At 39.0% G+C, this 23,784-nt stretch overlaps 1 protein-coding gene across 3 annotated transcripts in view; it reads left to right on the top strand.

Moving 5' to 3' along the window:
- The first annotated feature begins 18,860 nt into the window (after window positions 1-18,860).
- ALDH18A1 (aldehyde dehydrogenase 18 family member A1) overlaps window positions 18,861-23,784 on the top strand; it is a 36,031-nt gene continuing 31,107 nt past the window's right edge. For 2 of the 3 annotated variants that reach the window (XM_044665728.1, XM_044665726.1), the window contains exon 1: window positions 18,861-18,937. The gene's annotated coding sequence lies outside the window, so the exon portion shown is untranslated. The remainder of the gene's footprint in view (window positions 18,938-23,784) is intronic. The other variant, XM_044665729.1, reaches the window with a different exon arrangement.

The following is a 23,784-nucleotide window of genomic DNA, read 5'->3' as shown; positions in this document are numbered from 1 at the left end:
GAGAGAGCTACATGTGCTCCCAGTCTTTTGTTGGAGAATCAAGGAATGGGGAATGGGAGGTAGCTAAAGAACATGTGACAATGGCATATGATTTGATATTGGCTCAATTGACAACCACAAGATCAAAGAGGAGGTTAATCAAACATGTCACCTGGTAGGGAATCTGGTCTGTCAAGGTAGGAGCTGGACCCTGTGGCAGATAATGTCCTGCCCAGGAATTCTCTTGACCTTTGGCCGTAGGTTTGGAGAGTGGTCAGAATTAATAGAGTACCAAATAAATACAATGATCAAGAAATATTATGACCATGAGTCTGGTACATGAGCACATAGGTTACAATATTAATACATCAATAATACTTTCAAAATTAGAATATACCTGGGATACTACATGTTTCTTGCAGTACTTTTTTCCTTGATCTGGGAGTTTTTGAATTTTGTTATTATAGTTTTAGGAAGTTTTATATTAGGATCTCTTTCAGGTTTTTGGTGGGTTCTTTAAATTTTTGTTTTCCCCTCTTGCTTAAAGACATCACAGCAGTTTTCCCTGATGATTTCTTATAATATGGTGTCAAGCCTTTTTTTCCTCCTTAAATCATAGCTTTCATTTATTCTGATGATTCTTAGATTGTCCTCCCAGATCTATTTTCCAGATCAATTGTTTTTCCAAAGAGATATTACAGATTTTCTTCTATTTTTTTCATTCTTTTGATTTTGTCTTATTGCTTCCTTATTCCTTATGGAATCATTTGTTCAATTCAAAATTTTAGGAAGTTATTTTCTTCCTAGACCTTTTGTAGTTCTTTCTATTTTGGCCCATTCTAGTATTTAGGGAGTTTTCTTCAGTGGTTTTTTTTTTTTTTTGGTAGGGCCCTATTTCCATTTAGCCCATTCTAACCTTTATGAAGTTGTTTTCCATAGTGTTTTTTGGGGGGAACCTCCATTTCCTTTTTGCCCTTTCTAGTTTTCAAGTTGCTCAATTTTTCTATTGTTTCTTTTATTATTTTCTTTATAAATTTTTTTTTAAATTTCTTCAAAGATGTCTTTTGGGGCCTGGCATCGTTTTTCACTTTTCTCTAAGGCTCCATATATTTTCTTTTCCCCATTGTTATCTTTATTTTTAAAATATATTTTGGTCTTTCTTGTCATTGAAATAATTTTCTTTAGTTAAGGTTTTATTTTGTCTTTTGCCCATTTCTCTAGTTATTCTTTCCTTCTCCTCCCCCCCTCCCCCACCCCTCACTTCATTACCTTGTCTATCTGCTGAGGTTTTGCTCTGCTCTGGGGATGGAGGGAGAGCTGTTCAAAACTTGCAGTATAGCCTTCTCTGGTGTTTATGGTAGGTCTGGGTGTCTTTGAGCCCTTTAGAATGCACTTTCAGGGAGTAGACTGACTGGCTTCTCATAGAAAGGCTTGTAGCATTTTTTTTTTCCAGTTGGATTCCATCCCCCCTGCTTTTTGTTTCACTGTTGTCTCTTGTATTGAGCTGTTCCTCACTCTGCATTCTCTTTGCTTCAAGCTATTTGGCAGCTTCTAGGGCTCTCCCCAACTCTGGAAGGGGATAGGGCTGGTATTCTTCTGGTTTCATTGCCTCAGACCAAACAGAAGGCTGCTCCCACCTTCATAGGACCTGTCTGCTGTTTCATTGCTTCAGGCTGCTTGGCAGTGAGTAGAGCTGGGATGGTGTGTGCTCAGTAAGCTCCTCCATGCAACACTTGCTGGGCTACTTTCCCCTTTCACCCCAACCGAGATGTATCCCTCTTGCTTTTCTTTGTTTTGAGGTAATTTATTTTCTACTTTTGGGTGTTTGGGCAAGCTGAGTTACCCTTACTCCACCATTTTAGCTCCTAGCATCTCTCTATATTTTAGATATGACACATCTCTCCTCTGCCCATTCCACTGGGGAAAGTCTTCACATGCTTTAGGTAGACATCCCCCTAACTCATAGATGGGTTTAAAGCCTGTCGGTTACCCTCAATCTGGTTTAGCCCACCTGCTAAGACAGTTTTATCAATGTGTGACCACTGCTCATGTTATAGCTGTAGTCACAGGTAAGAATTGGGTGATAAGTGTACCCCAAAGGTATATAAACAGCCTTGAAAAGGGCTTGGTACATCCTCCTGCCACTAGTGCTAGTCCTTGATGAACATCCCATACACTCCATATAGTATAAAGTATATGCTCTACTTCTACAGCACAGTGCTTGTCAAGGAATAAGTGCTCAATAAATTATTTCAGTTTTTCCATGTTATGTTCTTCAATATTTAGGTCACATATCTCTTTTTGAAGTTATTATGCTATGTGGTATAAGAAATTAAGAAATTGATCTTTGTTACCATAATATCTCTGATGTGAGTTGATAGCCAAGATATGTAAACTAAAAGAAATAAAAGCCACCCCAAGAGATAAGTGGTCAAAGTATATAAGCAGAGGAGAGTTGGGGGAAGATAATAATAGATCCCCTAATAAATAGGCCAGATCCCCTAATAAAGTTCTAAAAATGCACCAGAAAGAATGATAAAGAAAATAAAAAAGATTTTATCTGTAAACTGCTCTATTCAATCCTGGATTGTATAAAAAACCTCTGGAAGTACAGAGTAGAGACTAGGAGGACTGTGGTGCCTTGGACAGTAGTCATAAAGGTGGTTGGAAGAGGGAAGGATTTGGGGAGAAAAAACTGAGATGAACATGCAGTCAAACTAGTTTTTAGCTGTAAACTTAAAGCTTTGTCACTCTTCCAGACTGATGATTTTCCACTAAATTTTGACAGCCTTCATTATTTCATTTAATGTACGTTTGTTGAGCACCCATTATGTATGAGATATTGTGTTAGGTGTCAATGAAGTGTAAAAAATCCCTGATAAAACACTTGAGAACCACCTTCCTTGGCTTACAAATTAGTCAGGAGGAGCTATCCAATTGCTACAAATGACTGGCAGTGAGTATTCTTGAAAGATCTTGTTTGCCACATAAGCAAAGTCTGAGTCAAAGAAGTAAGAAATGACATGGGGGAAAATACTGAGATAGAGGGTTGTCACCTCCATGACAGAGCCCTTATTTGGTAAATTTTTAACTATTTTCAGAGTACCTCACACTTTATGAATTTGTTCCTATAGCGGATCCGTGCCCTTTGGGAGGAACATGGCAAAAGGGAAAAGAAATAACTCGACCCGATGTGATAGGATTAGAATCATCGAGAAATACAGCATGTTGATCCGAAAATAGTGCCACTGTCTATTATCTTTTCTAAGCCGTATAGTAGAAATAGGGAAATAGTGTTTCCCTAGGAACTTGTTTGTAGAGATGTTGCCACCCAGGGGGAAAGTAATTTTCTCTGTTCCAGAATTTTCTCACCTGTGAACTGAAAGTAATATTAAGTGTCTAATACAGATTCATGTCCTGTTTGCCTCCGGAAGTCCATAGAATCTTTGTAGTCCGAAAGTTTTTTATACACATGCCCAGAATTGTTGATGAAAAAAGAATGAAGAAGTCCATTTACTCCAGGAGACGGGGGACCTGGCTATCCCTCCCTAGACGCGCTTAAGCAGAGGAGCCCACAGACTTTTTATTGGCTTGTCTGGACCCAGAAAAAGAAAGTGCCTTTAGTCCAGGCGGGACTCTCGGGCTCTGCCCTGGTTAATTTCAGTCAGAGAAAAGGCGGGGGCGGGAAGGGGAGGAGAGAAGGGGCGGAGCCCGCCACGTGGAGGGCCGGGGATTCTCGGAAGCCGCTTACGCTGGAATCGCGGCCACTTACGCTACGTCCCCAGTTCATCTGCGCCGCTGGCGTAAACTTCCCCACCGGCGAAACGTCTGTGGCCGGGGGAGGGGCAGGCCGGCGCGAGCTAAGAATCGCTCTTCTACGTGGCCTCGGGCAGACATCGCGGGCCCCTGGAGGGAACCTCCAACCCTCCCAGGGGAGACGGCTTCCGAGCGGAGGAGGCTGGTGAGGAGGCCACGGAGGGGTACGAGGAACCAGGCATGGGAGGGGGTCCGAGCGGTGGGTTGACTGGGAGGGCGCTTCCCGTGAAGCTTGGAGTGGCATCTGGCTTGGGGCGCACGACTTGGGGGTGGGAGTGAGAAAGGTTTGAAGGGATCCTGGGGCAAGGGTGGGGGGCACCGACGGGTCCAGCCCGGGATTGGGATGGGCATATGCCCGCGCTGGGATCCGGGTGCCCACGTATGCCGCCGGAGCAGGAGGATGGGGATGGGGTCGTGGTACCCAAGAAGCGCTGGCTCTGCAGCCTCTGCCTCGTCCATCCCTCTGCGGCGCTCCAGATGCCCCTTGCCTCGACCGACTGGTGGAGAGGCCCGGCAAAGTTCGAGGAGTCGGCTCCTCTCTGAGGGACCTCTGGCCCATCCCCATCGTCGCCCTGCGGGCCGACTAGGGCACCTGTTTATTTACCTTCGTTCAGGTGTCTACTCACCTGGGACACCCCCTCCCCCCATTCCCATCTTCGGAGCACAGATGTGTGCCAAAGCGCTGGGTATACCAAGAGAAGTTAGAAACAGCCCCTGACCTCGGGGAAGGAGCCCACTTCTGATGGGTTAGGCAACATGGAAATAGCTAGGGAGGAGGAAGATGTACAGAGTAGTAGAGCAGTGGATGCCTTTTGGGTGTTCTGGACCCAATGTATATAGGTGTACATTTCTATACCATATATACATATGCACATACACATATACACATACACACCTACACCCACATAAAGAGCACAGATGTCAGGAAAAATGGAAGGGATTCTGGAAAAGGAAGGCAGTAAGGGGAATGGAAGGGAAGCAGGGAATGGCCTCCTGGAGTTGGTTGGGTTTAAATTGGGTCTTGGAGGAAGTCAGGGAAACTAAGGTGGAGGTGAGGGGACCAAGTATTTTTCCAGGCATAGAGCAAGTACAGAGCCTGGAAATGGGAGTTGGTATATTCCAGAAATTGCAAGTAGGACATGGAAAATAATTTGTGGCAGGTAGGAATAGACAGGCTCTTGACTAAGTTCTATTGTTGATTTAAAAAAAAAAATCTCTTCTAGTGGTTACATTTATCATCAGAGGTCTTTTTATAATGTGTAGCCTATAGTGAGTATTTTTATGAAAAGGTTGGAAGTGAAGTTCAGTGTTCTATTTAAATTTAGATAGGAACTTTCTGTTTTGAACTCCTAAAAAGCAGAATTGAGAAATTAGTTAACTTGGTCAAAAAATAAAAAACTATTTGATAGAAGTAAACTGAGTGCAAATACCTTTTGTTCCAAGTACCTGGTCATCTCCTTTAAATAGACTTGAGACTTTGTCTTCCTTTATAGATCTAGAACCAAAAGGTCATCTTGAACAATGCCCTTATTTTACTCTTGAGGGAACTGAGGCCCCCAAATGGAATGAGATGCTCAGATTCCAGACAGGATAATATCCATGCCTTATGCTGGATTAATTTAAGAATTTCAGTATGTCTGAGCAAAGGTATTGGAAAGAACACTGGCTGGCAAACCAATGGCTTCTGATTGAACCTTCATTTCTTTCTAGTTTTGTAGCTTTGGGTAGTGAACCCCGCCTAGGCTCATATTTTTTTTTTTTCTTACAGCCCTTACTTTCTGTCTTAAGAACAACTTTAAAATAGGACAAGGACTAGGCAAATGGGGTTAAATGACTTACCCAGCCAGAGTCACAAAGCTAGGAAGTGTCTGGGGTCAAATTTGAACCTACATCCTCCTAACTCTTGACCTCATGTTCTATCTATCCACTGACCTACCTATCTGCCCCTCCAAGGCTCATTTTTTAATGTAATTTTTTTCCTCAAATAATGAAAATATACATTTTCCCTTTCAATTTCTCCTTCAAAACCTTTGTAACATCTATAATCACATAAAACAAAATTTGGCTTTGGCTAAGACTAATTTTCTTTACCTGAAAAATAGGAATGAGAAACATTGTTGTCCAAGGAAGGTGGGTTGAGGGGTCAGTCTTGGAGCCAGGGTGATCTGGGTGACTGGCTTCTGATAAATCTGGGCAAGTCCACAGATCACCAGGATGGCAAATTCCAGAACTGTTGCAACTCTGAATTGGTAGAGGTTACCAGGAGCTCCCTGCCCTGAAGAAATCACAAATCTTCACACACACACACACACACACACACACACGCACGCACGCACACACACACACACACACACACACACAGCCATTGGAGTGCCTGTCTTGCCTATCAGGGTTATTTCTCTGTCTGACATGTACAGTGCACTGAGTAATTTGTGGGGGGATACAGCTACAAAGTGTTTTTCCTGCTCTCAGTGAGACTTATGCTTAGGATAGATTTGGGAGAATCAGATGTATTCTCAGAAGATACTTTCAGTTGCGATAGTGAAGGATAAAAGGTGGTCTGAAGATCTTGCACCTAGCACAGTACTTTTTTTTTTTTAAATCACAGAATCTTTGTGTTGGAAAGGACTTTTCAGGACATAGACCAACCATACCTGAACAAGGAACTCCACTATGTTTCCAACAAATGGTCCCTCAGCCTTTTCTTGGTTACTCCAAGCCTGGAGAAATTCGGTGCCATTCCATTTCTAGAGCAAAGAAAGAATTTCTATTTTTAGGGTAGGACATCAGGGATCATTTTGTGGAGAATCGATATTAGAGCTGGAACTTGAAAAGTGGTTAGGATTCCAAGAGAAAGAATCTGGGGGAAAGGACAGTTTAGGCCTAAGGAGTGGTGGAGGAGAAGTATACAGGGTATGGGTAGAACTGTTTGGCCAGAGCATAGTACTTGTAAAGGGGATCAATCTGAGATTAGTAAAGAAAGATAAAGTGGTGTCAGCCTTGAATGGATTTGAGCTGGGCCTTGGAGGAAGAGAATTTAAAGAGGAAGAGAGGATGTTTTAGTAGAGAATATGCCAAGGACAGTAAAGGAATTGAGTTGATGGGTGTCTTTCTGTTGAGAAGTAAATTGGGTATTTACAGTGAGGCTAGATTATAGATTATAGCTTTGAAAGTTAGTCTCAGAGTTTACACTTGATTCAGTATGTAGCAATTTTAAGTTCTTGAGTAAGTGAATGACATGAAGAAAATACTGATTTAGAAAAATTAGTCTGGCAGTATATGGAAGTGAATGACCCTTATACTATTGTGGTTATCTGGTAATAAATTATAGTTATCTGATGTGAGGTAATAAGGACTTAAATTAGTTAAGGATAAGTCCCAACTAAAATCCCATCTTTTATGGAAAGCCTTTCCCAACTCTTCTTTATTCTAATGTCTTCCCTCTTAGTTATTTCTTATTTTATCTTGTAAATAGTTTCCTTTGTATATATTTGTTTATGTGCTATCTCCTTCATTGAATTGTAAGCTTCTTGAGTACAGGAATTGTCCTTTGCCCTTTTTTGTATTCTAGCACTTAGTACAGTACCTGGCATTGTGTTTAATGTTTTATTGATTGATTTAGAATGAGGAGTTGTAGAGATAACTCAGGCCTGGGGAGGCTAAATGTTTTGCCAAATGTGAAAATAGTAATAAAGTAGCAGAGAATTTTGCTACTATATAAAGAATAATTAATATGAAAATTCAGAGAAATATGAGATTTGTTTGAGGATGAAGAGCAAAGAAAAAAGAAACAAAATAAATAATACAAAGTTGGTATGGAAAAACAACAAAATTCAAGTTGAATAGTCATCAGTGGTCATACCACACCGTCAAAGTATACCTTCCTTTTTAGTCTGTAAAATAACTCTTCGAGGGCTGGGGAAAAGAGTATGAATACAATATGATTCCCTACCCTCATATCTGATAACCTAGTGGAGAAAATAAGATGTAAACAAATATATTGCAGAGTAGAATATTGGTATCATAAAAAGTTCAGAGGATGTGCCTAGAAGGAGAAATGGGAGATGGGAAGGTATTGTGGAAATGGGCCAGGTGACTCTGGGAAGGCTTTTTTAAAAATTTGTTTTTATTTTACTGATTAATTATGAAATTTTTTCCATGGATACATGATTCATATTCTTTCCCTCCCCTCCTCCCACTACCTCCCATAGCCAACACATAATTCCACTGGGTTTTACATGTGTCATTGATCAAGACCTATTTCCATATTATTGATATTTGCACTACGGTGATCATTTAGAGTCTACATCCCCAATCATATCCCATCTACCCATGTGGGCAAGCAGTTGTTTTTCTTTTGTGTTTCTGCTCCCACAGTTCTTTCTCTGGATGTGGATAGTGTTCTTTCTCATAAGTCCTTCAGGATTGTCCTGGATCATTGCATTGCTGCTAGAGGAGAAGTCCATTACAATCAATTGTGCCACAGGGTATCAGTCTCTGTATATTAGGTTCTTCTAGTTCTGCTCCTTTCATTCTGCATCAATTCCTGGAGGTCATTCCAGTTCACATGGAATTTGTCCAGTTCATTATTCCTTTTAGCACAATAGTATTTCATCACCAGCAGATACCACAATTTGTTTAACCATTCCTCAATTGAAGGGCATCCCTTTGTTTTCCATTTTTGCCACCACAAAGAGTGAGGCTACAAATGTTTTTGTACAGATCTTTTTCCTTGTTATCTCTTTGGGGTACAAACCCAGCAGTGATATGGTTGGATCAAAGGGTAGGCAGTCTTTTAAAGCCCTTTGGGCATAGTTCCAAATTGCCCTCCGGAATGGTTGGATCAATTCACAACTCCACCAACAATGTATTAATGTCCTTATTTTGCCACATCCTCTCCAACATTCATTAGTTTCCATTGCTGTCAAGGTAGCCAATCTGCTAGGTGTGAGTTGGTATCTCAGAGTTGTTTTGATTTGCATTTCTCTAATTGTAAGAGATTTAAAACACTTTTTCATGTGCTTATTAATAGTTTTTATTTCTTATCTGAGAATTGCCTTCATGTCCCTTGCCAATTTATCAATTGGGGAATGGTTTGATTTTTTTTGTACAATTGATTTAGCTCCTTATATATTTGAGTAATTAGACCTTTGTCAGAGGTTTTTGTTATAAAGATTTTTTCCCAATTTGTTGCTTCCCTTTTAATTTTCATTGCATTGGTTTTGTTTGTACAAAACTTTTTAATTTAACATAATCAAAATTATTTATTTTACATTTTGTACTTTTTTCTAACTCTTGTTTGGTCTTGAAATCTTTCATTTTAGAAGGCTTCTTAAAGGAAGGTGGTATTTGATCTGGTAGGGTTTCAGTTGGTAGAACAGTGGGGGCATGTTCCAGATTGGGGAACCAACATGAGTCAAAAACAGAGCCAAGAAAGGGTAAATTGACTTAGAAATTAAATTTTCTTTCTTGTGGAAAGTTATCTGTATTCACACCAGGTAGATTTGGAGCTAGCAAAACCAGTTAGAAGTTGGAAAAAGCTCCAGAGTTTCATGGTTAGAGGTGCCAAATAAACTTGTTTTCCATTCAACTGGAGATTTGAATTGTCTTTGTTCATCTCTTTCTTGTCAGCCTTGAAACATCATTCCGCCCTCTTGTCCCTGCCCTGAGAGTATTGTTTGGGAAGTAATAAAGCCACCAAATCATGTAGTCTAGAGAGAAGATGATTAAAGTGCTTAGGCAGTAGTTTGTCTAGTTATGATTGTGTAAAGCACTTTGATCTGGGGGAAAAAGGACTTACTTAGAGAATTTTTTCAGTACACTAATCTGAGCTTTTACTTGTCCATTATATTCTTTTCTCCTGTGCTTAGGTCATTTAGCTCAATTGTTAGTGTGATATTAATTGGAGAATCTTACATTTTGGAGCTAAAAACAGTTTGCAATCATCTGGTCCAAGGCTTGACAATATGCTTGTTTTACTTTCAATAACTAACTCCCTCCCCCCAAACAATAACAACAATAAAAACTCTTTACAGCTGGACATATTTTGACTTTTGAGGAAAGACAAACAAAAGAAAGAAAAAAGATTATTTTTTAATAGGGTGTTTCTATCTAATCTCGTATTGAAATCCCAGTCATCAAAGGTCTGTACAAGAATCCAAAAGGTACTTGGGAAAAGTGAAAATGAGGGAGTTGAATACATCTTGCCAGGGTAATGGGGTTCCTATGTGGGGAAAATAGAAGTTTCAAAAGAGACTTGGTGAGAATCTAAGCCCCTTAGTTCCAGTGAAATATCTTATAACATAAGCCATTGGTTCCCAAAAGAACAAGGTGGAAAATTATTCAGAGAAATATCAGAAAAATATAAAAAGAACAGAAAAATTATCAGTGAAAACCTTCTCCCATGGAAAAAACTCCCAAATTCATATACTACCAACAAGAAGAGAGTATTTTATATACAGTGAAATAGAGATTCAAAATTTCTGGACATTTTAAAGCCATGGAAAAGTATTTTTAAAAACATCTATACTTATGACAAATTTTGGATAAAAATAAATCTAAGCTAAAAATCCTTTTAAAGATACATTTTTGCTTCTAAAATTATTTTCTGAATTATATTGTTAAGATCCTCACTTGAATGTACAGTATTTATTGTGAACTTTATAGAAAATAAAAACAAATATATAAAACTTAGTTTTCATCACTAATAATTCTTTAACTATTAATATATGTAAATAAGTTTACATAGTTGTTCCAAGCATGTACATACTTTTTTGGGCGTGCTACTTGTTTGTGATTTCATGTATGGGCAGTCACATACTTAATAGCTGTATAGTATTCTTTGCTGTCAGTACACTCTAGTTTGCTTAGGATTCATCTATTAGGCATTTATGTTATTTTCAGAGTATAGTTTATTTGGAAAAGAATAATGCACTTATTAATTGTATCTACTAAAAATGTTTGACTAATGACGTTACAAAGAATCAAATTTAAAGGAATAATAACACCTTTTGGTGTTACTTTGTCTATCCTAAGTGGCTGTTCCATCTCCATGGGGAGCTATGAAGTAATCCCTTCCTTTCTCAAGATCTTAGCACATTTTTGCTAGCCCTTATCTCTTCATACTTATTAAGACGTGTAAGAACAGAGCAGAGGACAGCTAACTTCTTTCCTTAGGAGTTATAACCCATGTTGGTATCAGCATGTACGTGTTCCTTATATAGAAGAACCTTATGTACTGTAGGAATACTCTTCCTCTTCTGAACATTTGACTTCTCGTTGCTTCTCTGGCCTTTAGTTTCTGTTTGTTTCTCTACTCTTCCTTCCTTTCCTTGCAGTTCTCCCCCAATATTTTCTCTCTCTCTCTCTCTCTCTCTCTCTCTCTCTCTCTCTCTCTCTCTCTCTCTCTCTCTCTCTCTCTCTCTCTCTCTCTCTCTCTCTACTTCCCATCCCCAGGCTTCTGAGCCTCACCTGGCCCTCTGTACTTAGACTTGACTTCTTCATTGGCCTTCTGCTCCAGACTCAGAGCATCCATACCTGTGGCTCTAGGCTTACACACTTAATGGATTTGAACTCATACTTACTAGGAATATTCTACCTGATGCCTAGTTTTTATGTCTTTACAAGAAGCAGGAACAATTTGTCAGAGGAAGAAACCCTCAACATTATGGCAAAAATATGGAAAATAGTGTACTTTTTGGACTCAGTGCCTTAGTAACAGGAAGCTACAGAAAGTAATAACCATTTTGGGGGCAGCTGATGGCTCAATGGAGAGCCAGGCCTAGAGACAGGAAGTCCTGAATTCAAATTTAGCCCCAGATATTTCTTAGCTATATGACTCTGGAAAAATCACTTATCGGCACCCCCTCTCCCCCCCTGCCTATTCCTTACCTCTCTTTGGTTATAGAACCAATATACAGTGTTGATTCTAAGATCGAAGGTAAGGGTTTAAAAAGAAAGTAATCACTTTCAGAAAAGGAGCTGAAGTTTTAAAAATAAGAATAAAATATACAAGACTCACAGTCTCTAATATGTCACATGGAAAGGTCTCAGACTTATTTTTTTTTTCAGACTTATTTTCTAAGTTTTAACTATTAGTTTCTGCTACTTTTGATGTTTGATGTTTTAGTTTTTTCTATCTTAACTTTTTGAAAACTGAAGTTTTACTCTGTTTGAGACAAACTTCTCTTTTATATTATTATTATATTATTTCTTCCTAGGAACATTTTTCCTGTTAGGCTCTTCTGACTAATTGGACCCTAGATCCTGGGCACTTTTTTGGCTGCCTTACTCAGTAGTCACCTAACCCCACTGATGGCTGGTTTTTGTCTCGTTAGCACTTTAATGTTCACATAAAGTTTCATAAATATATCATTAAATTCCCATAGCGACTCTAAAGAGGTAAGTGCAATTATTACTCCTATTTTATAGTTAAGGAAATTGAGGAAAAGAGAAGTTAAGTAACTTGCCAGACAGGAAGTGTCTGAGGCTGAATTTGAACCTTGGTCTTTCTGCTTTCAGGTCTAGCACTCTATCTACTGCACTCCCTCAGAAGATTGAAGATTTGATAAAGTTGAGAGGAAGAAAGGAGCTACAGGTGATCTGCAAATGCTACCATAGTGTAGACCATATATATCTAGCCAAATTCTAGAGAGCAGTCCTTGGTGAAATCTGAAAATGTTCCGCATTTGCAGTATATGAAAGTAGCTCTCCAATATAGAGTCCTAAACTGTTGCTGCTTTTGCAGTTTGCTACATGAAAACATCATTGTTAGTGTGTTTGTTTACAGTCAAAATTCTTTGTATTTTAGTCTTTACCTTTTCCTATAAATGTGAAGAATATACATGTGGAAAGCATAGGTACCCCTGTATTCTCAAAAACAATAGAAGTCACCTGTGCTGTTTGGCACCGACTAGAACATATTATCTAAATTAACAATCATTGAAGAAATTGCTTTTAGAGTCTTCATGGAGCTCAATAAACAATTTCCAGAAGATTTTGTTGTCTAGTATCCTGTTTCTTCTACATAATTTTTTTTTAAAAACCCTTACCTTCCGTCTTAGAATCAATACTAGGAATTGTTTCCAAAGCAGAAGAGTAGTAAGGGCTAGCCAGTGGGGGTTAAGTGACTTGCCCAGGGTCACCCAGCTAGGAAGTGTCTGAGGTGAGATTTGATCCTAAGACCTTCCATCTCTAGGCCTGGCTCTCAATCCACTGAGCCACCCAGCTGCTCCCCTACATATAGATTTTTAAAAGATATTTGTGTGTGTGTGTGTGTTTAAGTACTTATGTAGCTAGGCACTATGCAGGGCTGAGAAGACAAAAATGAACATAACTTGTTTTCAAAGAACTTAGAGTATTCTATGACATCACTGTTTCATACATACAGAAATATAAATGGGAGTAGAAGGGAACCAATAAAGTGACCTGCGAAAGTTTGGGGGATTGGGAGGTGTCATTTAGTGGAACCAGAACCAGAATCAGTGGGGAGAGGAGGGTAGGGAGGTACAATGCATAGGTGGAAATCTAGCCCTATCCAGAACACCTGAGTGATAGCCCGGCCTCTTGACTTTGTGGTCCTAGGCAAGCCACTTAACCCTTTCAGTGATTCAGGCAACTTCCTTCAGATTGGCTCTTGCAGACCAGGTATCTGCATTGGAGGAAGGAATTTATTCATTTAGAGTACCCTACTTCAAAGTGAAGTCACAGATCTGATTCCCCAAAACCCTAACAAAAGGAGCAGCTTGGTGGCTGAGTGGATAAAGAGTCAGGCCTGGAGAGAGGAGGGTCTGGGTCCAAATCTGGCCTCAGACATGTCTTAGCTGTGTGACCCTGGGCAAGTCACTTAATCCCCATTGCCTAGCCCTTACCACTCTTCTGCCTTAGAACCCGATACTTAGAATTGATTCCAAGACAGAAGGTAAGGGTTTAAAAAAAAAAAAAAAAAGTCCTGTTTTCTGAGGACCAACTTAAGTTGACTGCTTAAGTACTGATTGTTTTGACCGCAGAGCACATGGCTCTCAGTCTTGCCTGTCCCCTTTTTATTTATGCAGTAAGAGGAGTGGAGTGTTAGATAAGAAGGGCAGAGCATGCCAAAAATCAGTTTGTAGTATACTACGAGAGTTTTATCTAGTGAATGACTGCTCTTGGAGAAACTCAACCCTATGGATATTGACACTCTCTTTATTTAAAAAACCCAGATAACCAAGAAGTTGCAGAAGACAACTTAAATAAGGACAGTTCACAGTCTTTGACAGGTAAATGGAGGAACGGGTTTTGTCATCTTTCCAAAGCCAGTAAGAAATAGATTTTCAGTATACTTGCTCTTCTTATTTTGCCTGGTTTATAGTCACAAAAAAATAGATTTTTTTAAAAGGGCTTTTGGAGTACATGCCCGAGGATCTGTGGCAGTGCATGAATTAGTAGAGAAGGAGTCCTTAGACCCAGTCAACAATGTGCCTTCCTGTGCTTGGAGACTTCAACACAAAGGTGGGCAAAATGTCAAAAAGCGAAGTTCAGGATCAAGACATGAAAGGCTACTCAAAAGCCTAGAACTTAGATATTACAGATATATTCTTGACAGTTGGAAAGCTTTATCATGGCAAGAACAAGCATCCCCAAAAGTGAAATTGTGTCTTCCTATATATAAGGTGTTAATATTGCAGTGCACCATCTCTGTCAGTCCAAAGAAGGCACAACCAATACTAGATTAGAAATAAGACTAAAAGTGAGAAGAGACTAATTATGGCACCTCCACCTCAATCTGTTTCATGAACTGGTGGCTCAAAAACAAAAATACTGTCTAAGGAAGTTTAACAGATAAAAGAACAGTCATCATAATAAAGAGATTGATAGAGCCAAAGAACTACTTGAACTATTCCAAGAGGAACAACTTGACATCCAAGGGCAACATAGATCTAGAGTACAAGGTCATTTGTAAGACTTTGTGGAACAGCAAGAGCTTAGAAAATTAGAATGCTATTATGCTCTTAAAGGGCAAAGAAAATAGAAAGTTTGGTGTGAGATTTAATCAAATTAGGACAACCACAAAGCATCTAAAAGTACAAATAGACAACAGTCATGTGAAAGAGTAGGGATCTTTGAGTATTTAATGATTATCTATATTCCTTTCATTGACAATAGTGGAATCATTGCAAATGTCATCTCAGTATCCAGTATTCTATGTAAGGAAGTGACAGTGACAATGAGGCTCCTTCCTGTCTCTTTCTTCTTTCCCGTCTGTCCACCTTTCATGCTGTTGCCATGCCTTTCTTGAGTATCAACTAATGGTTGTTACTCCTCTAATAGAAAATCTTCAGTGATTCCCTATCACCAACAGTAAAATTAAAATTCCATTGTTTAGAATTTAGAAAGCCCATTTCAATTTGGTGCCATTAAAAGTCCTCCTCATCTTTTCTCCTTTCTTTCCTTGGAATACTTTATGCTCTAGCCACACTGACTGCTTGCAATCTTTCCCCTTTCCTGGCCATTACCATAGTGTTCCTTTCTTCCTGTGTATTGAATTACTGCCCAGCCTTGATTTCTTTTTTTAATAATTGCTTACAGTTTCTTTTTGATCTTATTTTTATTGGTACATTTTATCATGATATAACCTTCATTCCTCAGATTTGGGCTGACCTGGATAATGTCTCAGGTCGGCTTTAACTCTTGATTTGATCATTCATTAACCTGAATTAGCCTGTGGGGGAATGCATCCAGAAGTAGGGTAAAGGGGTATGAATTATCTCATTCATTCTTGTTCATCTCTAAGACCTTGAGGGCCAGTTTCTGATATGGCAGGGAGTCTAGCAGCAGTATCAGATGCTCTTATTTCATGAAGATGCATAGGAGGAGACAACAACCTATATAACAAACTTCTGATTTTTGTTTTTCTTTGTCTTCAAAGAAAATAGAACCTGCAGTTTGATCAGTCCAAGCCCTTCAGAATGTTGAGTAACGTTGTTAACAACTCTGGCTTTCGGCCCTTCAGCCATTGCCTTCTCTCCTGGATTCGAACCACAGCTGCCTCCAGAGCGCGTATGTATCTTAAACTCAGAGTCAATGAGGGTTTCAGGGAAGGAGGGAGAAAAAAATGGGGCTAGAAAGGGAATGAAAAGCAAAGGAGAATTTCCATCACCTTTGGATATGATGTCTAAGGGCCTTCTCCCTTCTTTTCTTCTGTTCCTTCATTTCTGATGAACTTCTTGTCAGATTGCCCATAACAGCTGCTCCAAACTCCTTCTTCTAAATGCATCTCCCATCCCAAGGCTCTGTTTTGGGTCCTCTCTACTAGTAAATGACCTTGCCTTCTACTTCACTGAGAAGATTGAAGACACCCACAGAACCATAGAATTTTATCAGAATTAGATGGGACTCCATCAATCATTTGGTTCAGACTTTATCTCCAAAAAGATCTGTCACTACAAACCTTATAAGTCATCTAGTAGTCTTTGCACAAATACTTTACACTGGCTCCTGAGTCATCCTATTCTATCTTTGGACAGTGCTAATTGTTAGGAAATTTTCCTTTATGTAAACCATAAATTTGTCTCTTTCTGACTTTCAATAATTGCTCCTGGTTCTTCCCTCTGTGGCCAAACAGAGCAAGATCACTTCTTTTCCACATGACAGCCTCTAAACGTTTGATCACAGGTGTGATGTCCCTTCTAAATAGCTGTAATTTCTAATCCTTATATAGTGTAGATTTAAAGCTCTTTACTCTCCTCATTACTCTTCTTCTGAAATGCTTAGCTTATCAATGGCCTTCCTAAACTCTATATATTCTAGCTCTTCTCTAGAATTTCCATGGCAATTGCAGTGGAACTGGAAGACCTTTTTCCCTGGAAACCATCCCTGTCTTCCTGAGGCTCAGAATTTCATTCATTTCTTAGCTATCATATCTCACTTTTGATTCATTTATCACTGAACTTGAGAGTTGGAAGGCACCTCAGTGGCCATCTAGGCCAACCTATATACTAAAGGATTCCTCATAACATACTCAATAAATGGACATCTATCCAGTCTTGAAGACCTCAGAGAAGGACACCCCCTACCTTTTTTGTGAGTGATGGTAGTTTGGAATGCATGACTTATTCAGTAGTTCTTTTTGTCTGGAAGTTTTTCCCAATGTCTAACTTGAATTTGCCTCTGCAGTTCCCACTGATTGTTCTGACTTCTGTACTTTGGAATAAAGTAAAACAAGACTAATCCTTCTTCCACAGGACAGTCCTTAAATTTCTTGTACTAAGCTATCATTTTCCCCCTGAGTCTTCTCTTCAGGCTAAATATGCCTAAATCCTTCAACTAATTTTGATATGATACAGTCTCATGTTATAGAGGAAAGAACCAGGAGCAATAAGCAATATGAAGCAGTCCTTTTACTCAACATAGTATCTACTTCCTCTTTGTGTTATGTTAACTTCCCCTTATATCTGGAATGTACTACCTCCTCATATCTGTCAAAATCCTCTCCTTCATGTCTCAATTCAGGTAGCATTTCTTTTTGTGAAGAAAGCATTCCCTGATGTACCCTTCTACCCCTAGTTGACCTAGTTGAAAGAGTTCTTTTCTTTGAACGTTAGGTCTGGATCTCTCCTTTGCTCTATTATATCTGTCATATTATACTTGCCCATCTCTATGTCATTTCTTCTCTAGTAGAAGGAAACATGCTTCTTGACCATGTAATTTTTATGTACCTTGCATCGAACCGTGTCTTGTACTTAAACTTTCATAAGTATTTGTTGAGTTCAAATTTTTTTTTTGGCTAGAAAAGAATCTATGTAAGAAGATATAATTATAATCTATTAGTTTATAAAATGTTTTGAAAAGGATTTGGCTTTTGGTTAATTTTTGCTTTCTGTTTTTCATTATTTTTTGTTTAATAAATTATAAATGATCATTTTTAAAGCATCCATCTGACTTTAAATGAATGCCTCTCTAAGGTTTTATAAGCTTATTCATTGGCTTGCTGGTCAAGAGTCAAGAAAGACTTTTTAAAAAAACAGAGGCAAGTAGAAGAGATGGTGATTTCTCTAGCATTCCTTGTACCTAACAAAACTTTCGGATGTTTCAAAAAAGTGGGCAACATCTCACCCACCGTTCTTAATATTAATAGCAATGTAGATAGTCATGAAGTAATAGTAATATGATGTTTTAGATCACAATGTCCAACCTTTAGCTTTTATTATCTCTATAACATTCATCTTCCACCCAAAGACCTCACTGTCAAGAAACACATGACTCTTTGTGAAGGCCTGTTCTTTTTTTGAGTGGTTTTGATGCTTAGGAATGTTATCTTCCCAGTGATTTCTATTCCAGATCATTGGATGAAAATGTTTCTGAGGGTTAAGAATACTTCACTTTAACAATTAGGTTATACAGCAGTGTTTGATAATCAGTTGAAAAGTGAAGAAAAAGATTGGAGTCCAACAAGACCACTTTTTCTTTCAGAAGAACCCCTTATTTTCCCTGGTTTTAGCTCTGAGTTTAGTGTCCATGGGTCATTGTGACAGGGAGAAAAGTTTCAGATGGACTGACCAAGATTTTCTTAATTCAGCAAATATTTATTTGATACATATCGTGCATAAGGTGTTGTGACACGTGATGAATAAGACAAAGACCCTTTCTATGCTGTCTCTATGTAATTGTGTGATCCTTTTATGTTCTGTGTGCTGTATATTTTTATAATGTCTTGAATTTATGCTCCCATAAGCCTGAACTCATGTCCATTAATAATACGAAAAACATATTGTGGCAGTTCAGTAATGTCAACAACTATGATAACAAAGTTGTTTAAATAGTGATACTGGATTGGTGTAAGCCACCATTTTTAACAGCAAGGAGTAGTTGCTTATGGGGGACTTGTATTTTGTTGAGGGGCTCTTTGTTTGTTAAGGATATTATTTTCCCCTGATCTCCAGATTGTCTCATCCAGCAACCAGCCTTCAGATTTAAATTTTCTCGTTCTTGGAGCAACATTCCTTTCATCACAGTGCCCCTCAGTCGTACACGTGGCAAGCCCTTTGCCCACCGAAGTGAGCTAAAGCATGCCAAGAGGATTGCAGTGAAACTTGGAAGTGCTGTGGTGACACGAGGGGATGAATGTGGTCTGGCACTGGGGCGACTGGCATCTATTGTTGAGCAGGTGATTACCAACACCTCCCCACACAAAAACTTGGAAATTTTGTGTCCTCATTGACTTAAAATATTGTCCTGTAATTATAACTGTTAAGATGAAAAAGACCAACTTAACAAAAACACTTCCTAATTCACATTTGAATGATTTCAGCAAATCTAGACAGTCCCTTCATCAGTGTAGATCACAGTGACAGAATATGAAAATGGAAATTGATGTGAACAATATCTATTCCTACTGCTACCAACCTGTTGTAGGCCTTTGTTGTTGCCACATTGTATGAGCTATCTCATTAGCTTTTAAAAACTGTTTTCTTGAAACCTGTTTAAACATCAATATTATTTATTATCAATAATATCCCCCCCCTATAGAATTCTACTGTGTATCAAACAAGTGTAGTTAAGGCACATCAACATATTGTCTGTGTCTGACCTTTGTGTGGAGAGAAGGTATATTTTGCCATTGGCTTTCTTACATCAAGATTGGTTATCATATTAATAAGACTTCTGATATTTTTCATTGTTTTCCTTTATATTATTGTGGCTATTGTATAAATTGCCTTCTTGGTTCTGTGTACTTTTAAAAAATTTACTTTTTCAGTTTATAAAAGGTTTTGATTTTTATAATTTCATATAAATTGTCCAAGGTTTGTCAGAATTTTTCATATTTTTATTTTTTTGTGTGTATAATATCCCATTGTATTTACTTGTCACATTGGTTTAGTCATTACCCATTTGACGTACACCCACTTTCCTTACTTCTTTCCTTCCTCCTGCTTTCCTTTCCTTGACTTGTCCCTACATCTTCAGCTTTGGGTATATGCCCGTTAGTACTCTTACTGGAACAAAGAGTATGTGTAGTTAGTGACTTTTAGTATAATTCTAGTTCCTCCTGGAATTTTAACTCTAATGCATAGCTCTACCAACAGTGTATTAATGTACCTGTCTTCCCACAACCTCTCCAAGTATTTACTGTTTTCTTCTTTTGTCATCTTTACCACCCTTTTGTGAAGTGAAACTTGAAATTTCAAATTTGCATTTCTTTTATTAATGATTTAGAACATTCTTTCATATAGTTACTGATAGCTTCTGTTTCTTCCTTTGAAAACTGCCTCTTTATACCAATTTGCCTATTTGTTCCAATTGAGGCATGCTTTTCTTCTTATATATTTATATCAATTCTCTATATTTCTTGGATATTAGAGATATTTGATGTGAAAATTCTTTCACTTCCATTAATAGCATCTCTTATTATTCAAGCTGCATTGATTTTGTTGATACATAATCTGTTAAATTTTATGTAAAGATTTATTCTTTTTTTGCAAGTGATCATAATTTGTCACCAATTAGGTATGCCTTTAGTTATCAAGGTTTACCTCATCCCTGCAAGGGTTTACAGAGCATTTAGGGAGAGCTAGGACATCTGGTATAAAGGCTTGCTGAGCCCTTTTGAGGGCTGCTCATCCACCATTTTTGGATTTTACCTTTCACCCAACTCTCATTTGTCCTTCCAAGAAATGTTAACAATTGCCAGACACCAGTAAAATCATCTTGGCAGATGGGCCAGATCAGGTGAGGGTCAGTGACAGGCCTCAAACCCATCAACGAGTTAGGAAGGTGTCTACCTCAACCATGTGAAGACTTCCCCCAATGGAATGGATGAATTAGAGTAATTCATTCCAATGGTCATGAAGGCAGCGGAAGCATGCAGTATGGAATGCTTAGAGCTTGGTCAGGCATCAACTATGCCAGAGTCATCCATTGCATCCTGAGTCATTACCAGCATCTAGACTTTCGTCTTGTCAGTAGACTTTATTGACTATGGAGAAGGGGATGAGACTGACTTTGGGCAATTCTGCCTCCCTTATTCTCTTCATTTGCTGGTCAAGATATATCATTGGTCCTCTTCAAAAATGAAGGCCAAACTAATGACCACAGCCCTGTTCTTGACTCTGCCTAACTGCTGCATCTCTCTCTTCAGACTTGATTATTCTTTCTGATAATCTTTGTGGTTTACTGACTTCTCAGCTTATAAACTCCCGAGGTCTTTCTCCTTTTCTCTGAATAGTAAGTTGACTGAATGAACTTGATATTTGCTTGATGTATTATCCCAGTATTGTCAAATTAACTTTCTCATCTCTGCAAGCATCCTTGCTGTGACCTCAGGTTTTTCAGCTTTCAAACTGTATAGTTCCCAAAATGTTTCCTTTGTATCTTTCTCATAGTTTCATTCTTTTGTCTTCCTAGCTACCATCAGGTAAAGGGCATCCACCATGTTTCTGACCCATGCTTTTTGTTCTAGGAGGCCACATACTTTTTCTTTTCTTTTCTTTTCTTTTTTTTAAAACCCTTACCTTCAGTCTTGAAGTCAATACTGTGTATTGGCTCCAGGGCAGAAGAGTGGTAAGGGCTAGGCAATGGGGGTTAAATGACTTGCCCAGGGTCACACAGCTAAGAAGTATCTGAGGTCAGATTTGAACCCAGGACCTCCCATCTCTAGGCCTGACTCTCAATTCACTGAGCTACCCAGCTGCCCCCCACCCATGTACTTTTTCTTGAGAAAAATCTTAATCTAGGCCTTTGTTTCCAGTGAGCTGAAGATAGGGAAGGAAGCTGACATTTATGTAATTAAAATGGCCCGTTTTTTTTTTTTTTTAATGATAACCTCTGTTCCTTGTATAAAAATTGCAGTAGCTTCTACATAGGTCTTCCTACCTCCAAAGTATCTTTGTGCTACCAGACATTATCTTTATGCATTAATCTGGTCAAGTTTGCTTCTTAAAGCTGTCATGAATAAAAATTCATATTGGAGATTTTATACTAAAATTTTAAGTATTTATTAGCAAAAAGAAAGAGAAATAAGGTTTCCAGCCTATCTAACTCAAAGTCTCCAGCCAAGTTACTTCTGTTTTATCAGGTCCTAGATTCCCCATGGGCCCAGCCAAATACATGGTCAGGCCAGACAAATTAAGGCCAGCCAAGGAATGGGCTTGAGTTCAGGAAGGGACCGGAGCCCAAGAGAGCCAGTTCTCTCATTCCCAGCCAAGTGTCCTCACTTTGCTTGCAGGGATGGCTTACATAGATAAGTACCAGGACATTACAAGCCCCCAAAATGGCAGAGAGTGAGCCTGCTTCACACCTTGGCTTTTTAAGCCCAATCTTAACCCTCCCCTAGGATTTTCTAACTGGTCAGGGTTTCTCTTCAGTCCCTACATGTCATATCCCTTGACTACCACTGGTAAATCAAGACACATGGCTCTGTGGTGCCTGTTTATTATGGTGAATCTCCCCAGGATTGGAGTCTTCTAAATAGTTAATTCACACAAAGGTGTTTGATAATTTCCAGTTCACTAAAATTGTCCATTTCGAATTCCTACCCATTCTTTCAATCTCCGAAGTTGCCTCTTTTTTGAGTTTCTCTGAATTTCCTCCCCTCAGATCAGTTGGTAAAGACCTTTTCCTTCTTAGATTTAGCATGAGAATTCTTTTCTACTTCTCCTGTGCACTTTGTATCCATTTGTTTTGTCTCATAAGTACTTGTCTTTATTTTTCCTGTTCCCTGCCAGACCGCAGGCTCTGTGAGGTCAGGAACCGTATTTTCTTTAAGCTTTGTGTTTCACCCATTATCTATCTAGCCAGAGGACTGTACACTCCAGGTACATAATAAATGTTTAGCGATCAGGACCTGTGATTCACTAATTGAGGAAACTCCTACCAATGCAGGTTGTTACCTTCTCTGCAACTTAAAAGATTTAGAGACTTGCTTAGAACTCTGCAGGGTTAAGTCTTGTGCCAGTGTGTGTTCCAGGTCTTCTGGTCTTGGAAGGCAGCTCTTTGGCTACCATACCATGCTGCCTCTGTTGGATTCAGTTCTATAAGGATTGATTGAACTCCCATCATGCTGTCAGCTCTGTGCTACATTCTTTGTGTATATGAGTGGGGGCAGTAAGCAGGTAGATAAAAGAAATCTGATCCCAGCTTAGAGAGCTATTGGGAAGAGAGGACTTTAAGGTTTATGGAGTGTCTTCAGAGACATTTTGTTTCATCCTCACAGCCCCATTACTATCTCCATTTGACAGTGGGTGTCTCTAAGTTCCAAAGAATTTAAATGACTTTATGGTTACAAAACTAGTAAATGACAGAGCTGTGACTTGGACCATCCCTCTAAAACATTTAAGTATTGTAGGACAGTATATGATTAAATACAAATCAGCTGAGCCAAGCAGTAAGTGCTCTAAGAAACCCAAATCTGGGAGGTGTGGAGTAATGAACCTCTACTGGACTTGTCAGAGGTGGCCTCATGGAGAAAAGAGAGCTTGAGTCAGATCTCAAAGGACAAGGAAGACTTGGCCAGGGCAAGTGGAGGGATAGCTTTTCAGGCTGGGGGACAGAATTAGCAAGGATGCTGACTTGGGACAGAGGAGAAGTTGGCTTGGCAGAGGCAGGATGGTTTTTACTGGGGAGCAATGGGAATTAAAGTTAGACAGACTATAACAGTATCTGGTACTTTCATAGTGCTTTAAAGTTTGCAAAGTACTTTACATGCATCCTCTTTTTTCAGTCCCCCAAACAATCCTCAGAGAGAAATCCTATAGGCATTACTCCTATTTTACAGATTGAAGTTAGGTGACTTACCCACAGCTAGAAAATCTCAGAGGCAGAATTCAAACCCTTATGTCTCCTGAGGAGAGCCTGAGCAGAGGCTTCCCCATCATAGTAAATGAGTTGAGATGAGATTACAAACCAGGAATTCTTAGCTTTTCATGTCAGAAATGTCTTTTGCAGTCTGGAATGGCCTGTGGACCCTATCTCAGAATAAGTTTTCTTAAATGCATAAAACAAAATGTATAGGATTAC

Source organism: Gracilinanus agilis, chromosome 2, assembly GCF_016433145.1.
Source record: "Gracilinanus agilis isolate LMUSP501 chromosome 2, AgileGrace, whole genome shotgun sequence".
NCBI lineage: Eukaryota > Metazoa > Chordata > Mammalia > Didelphimorphia > Didelphidae > Gracilinanus > Gracilinanus agilis.
Note: the sequence above shows the minus strand (reverse complement) of the source record. Positions and strands in the feature narration are given on the sequence as shown.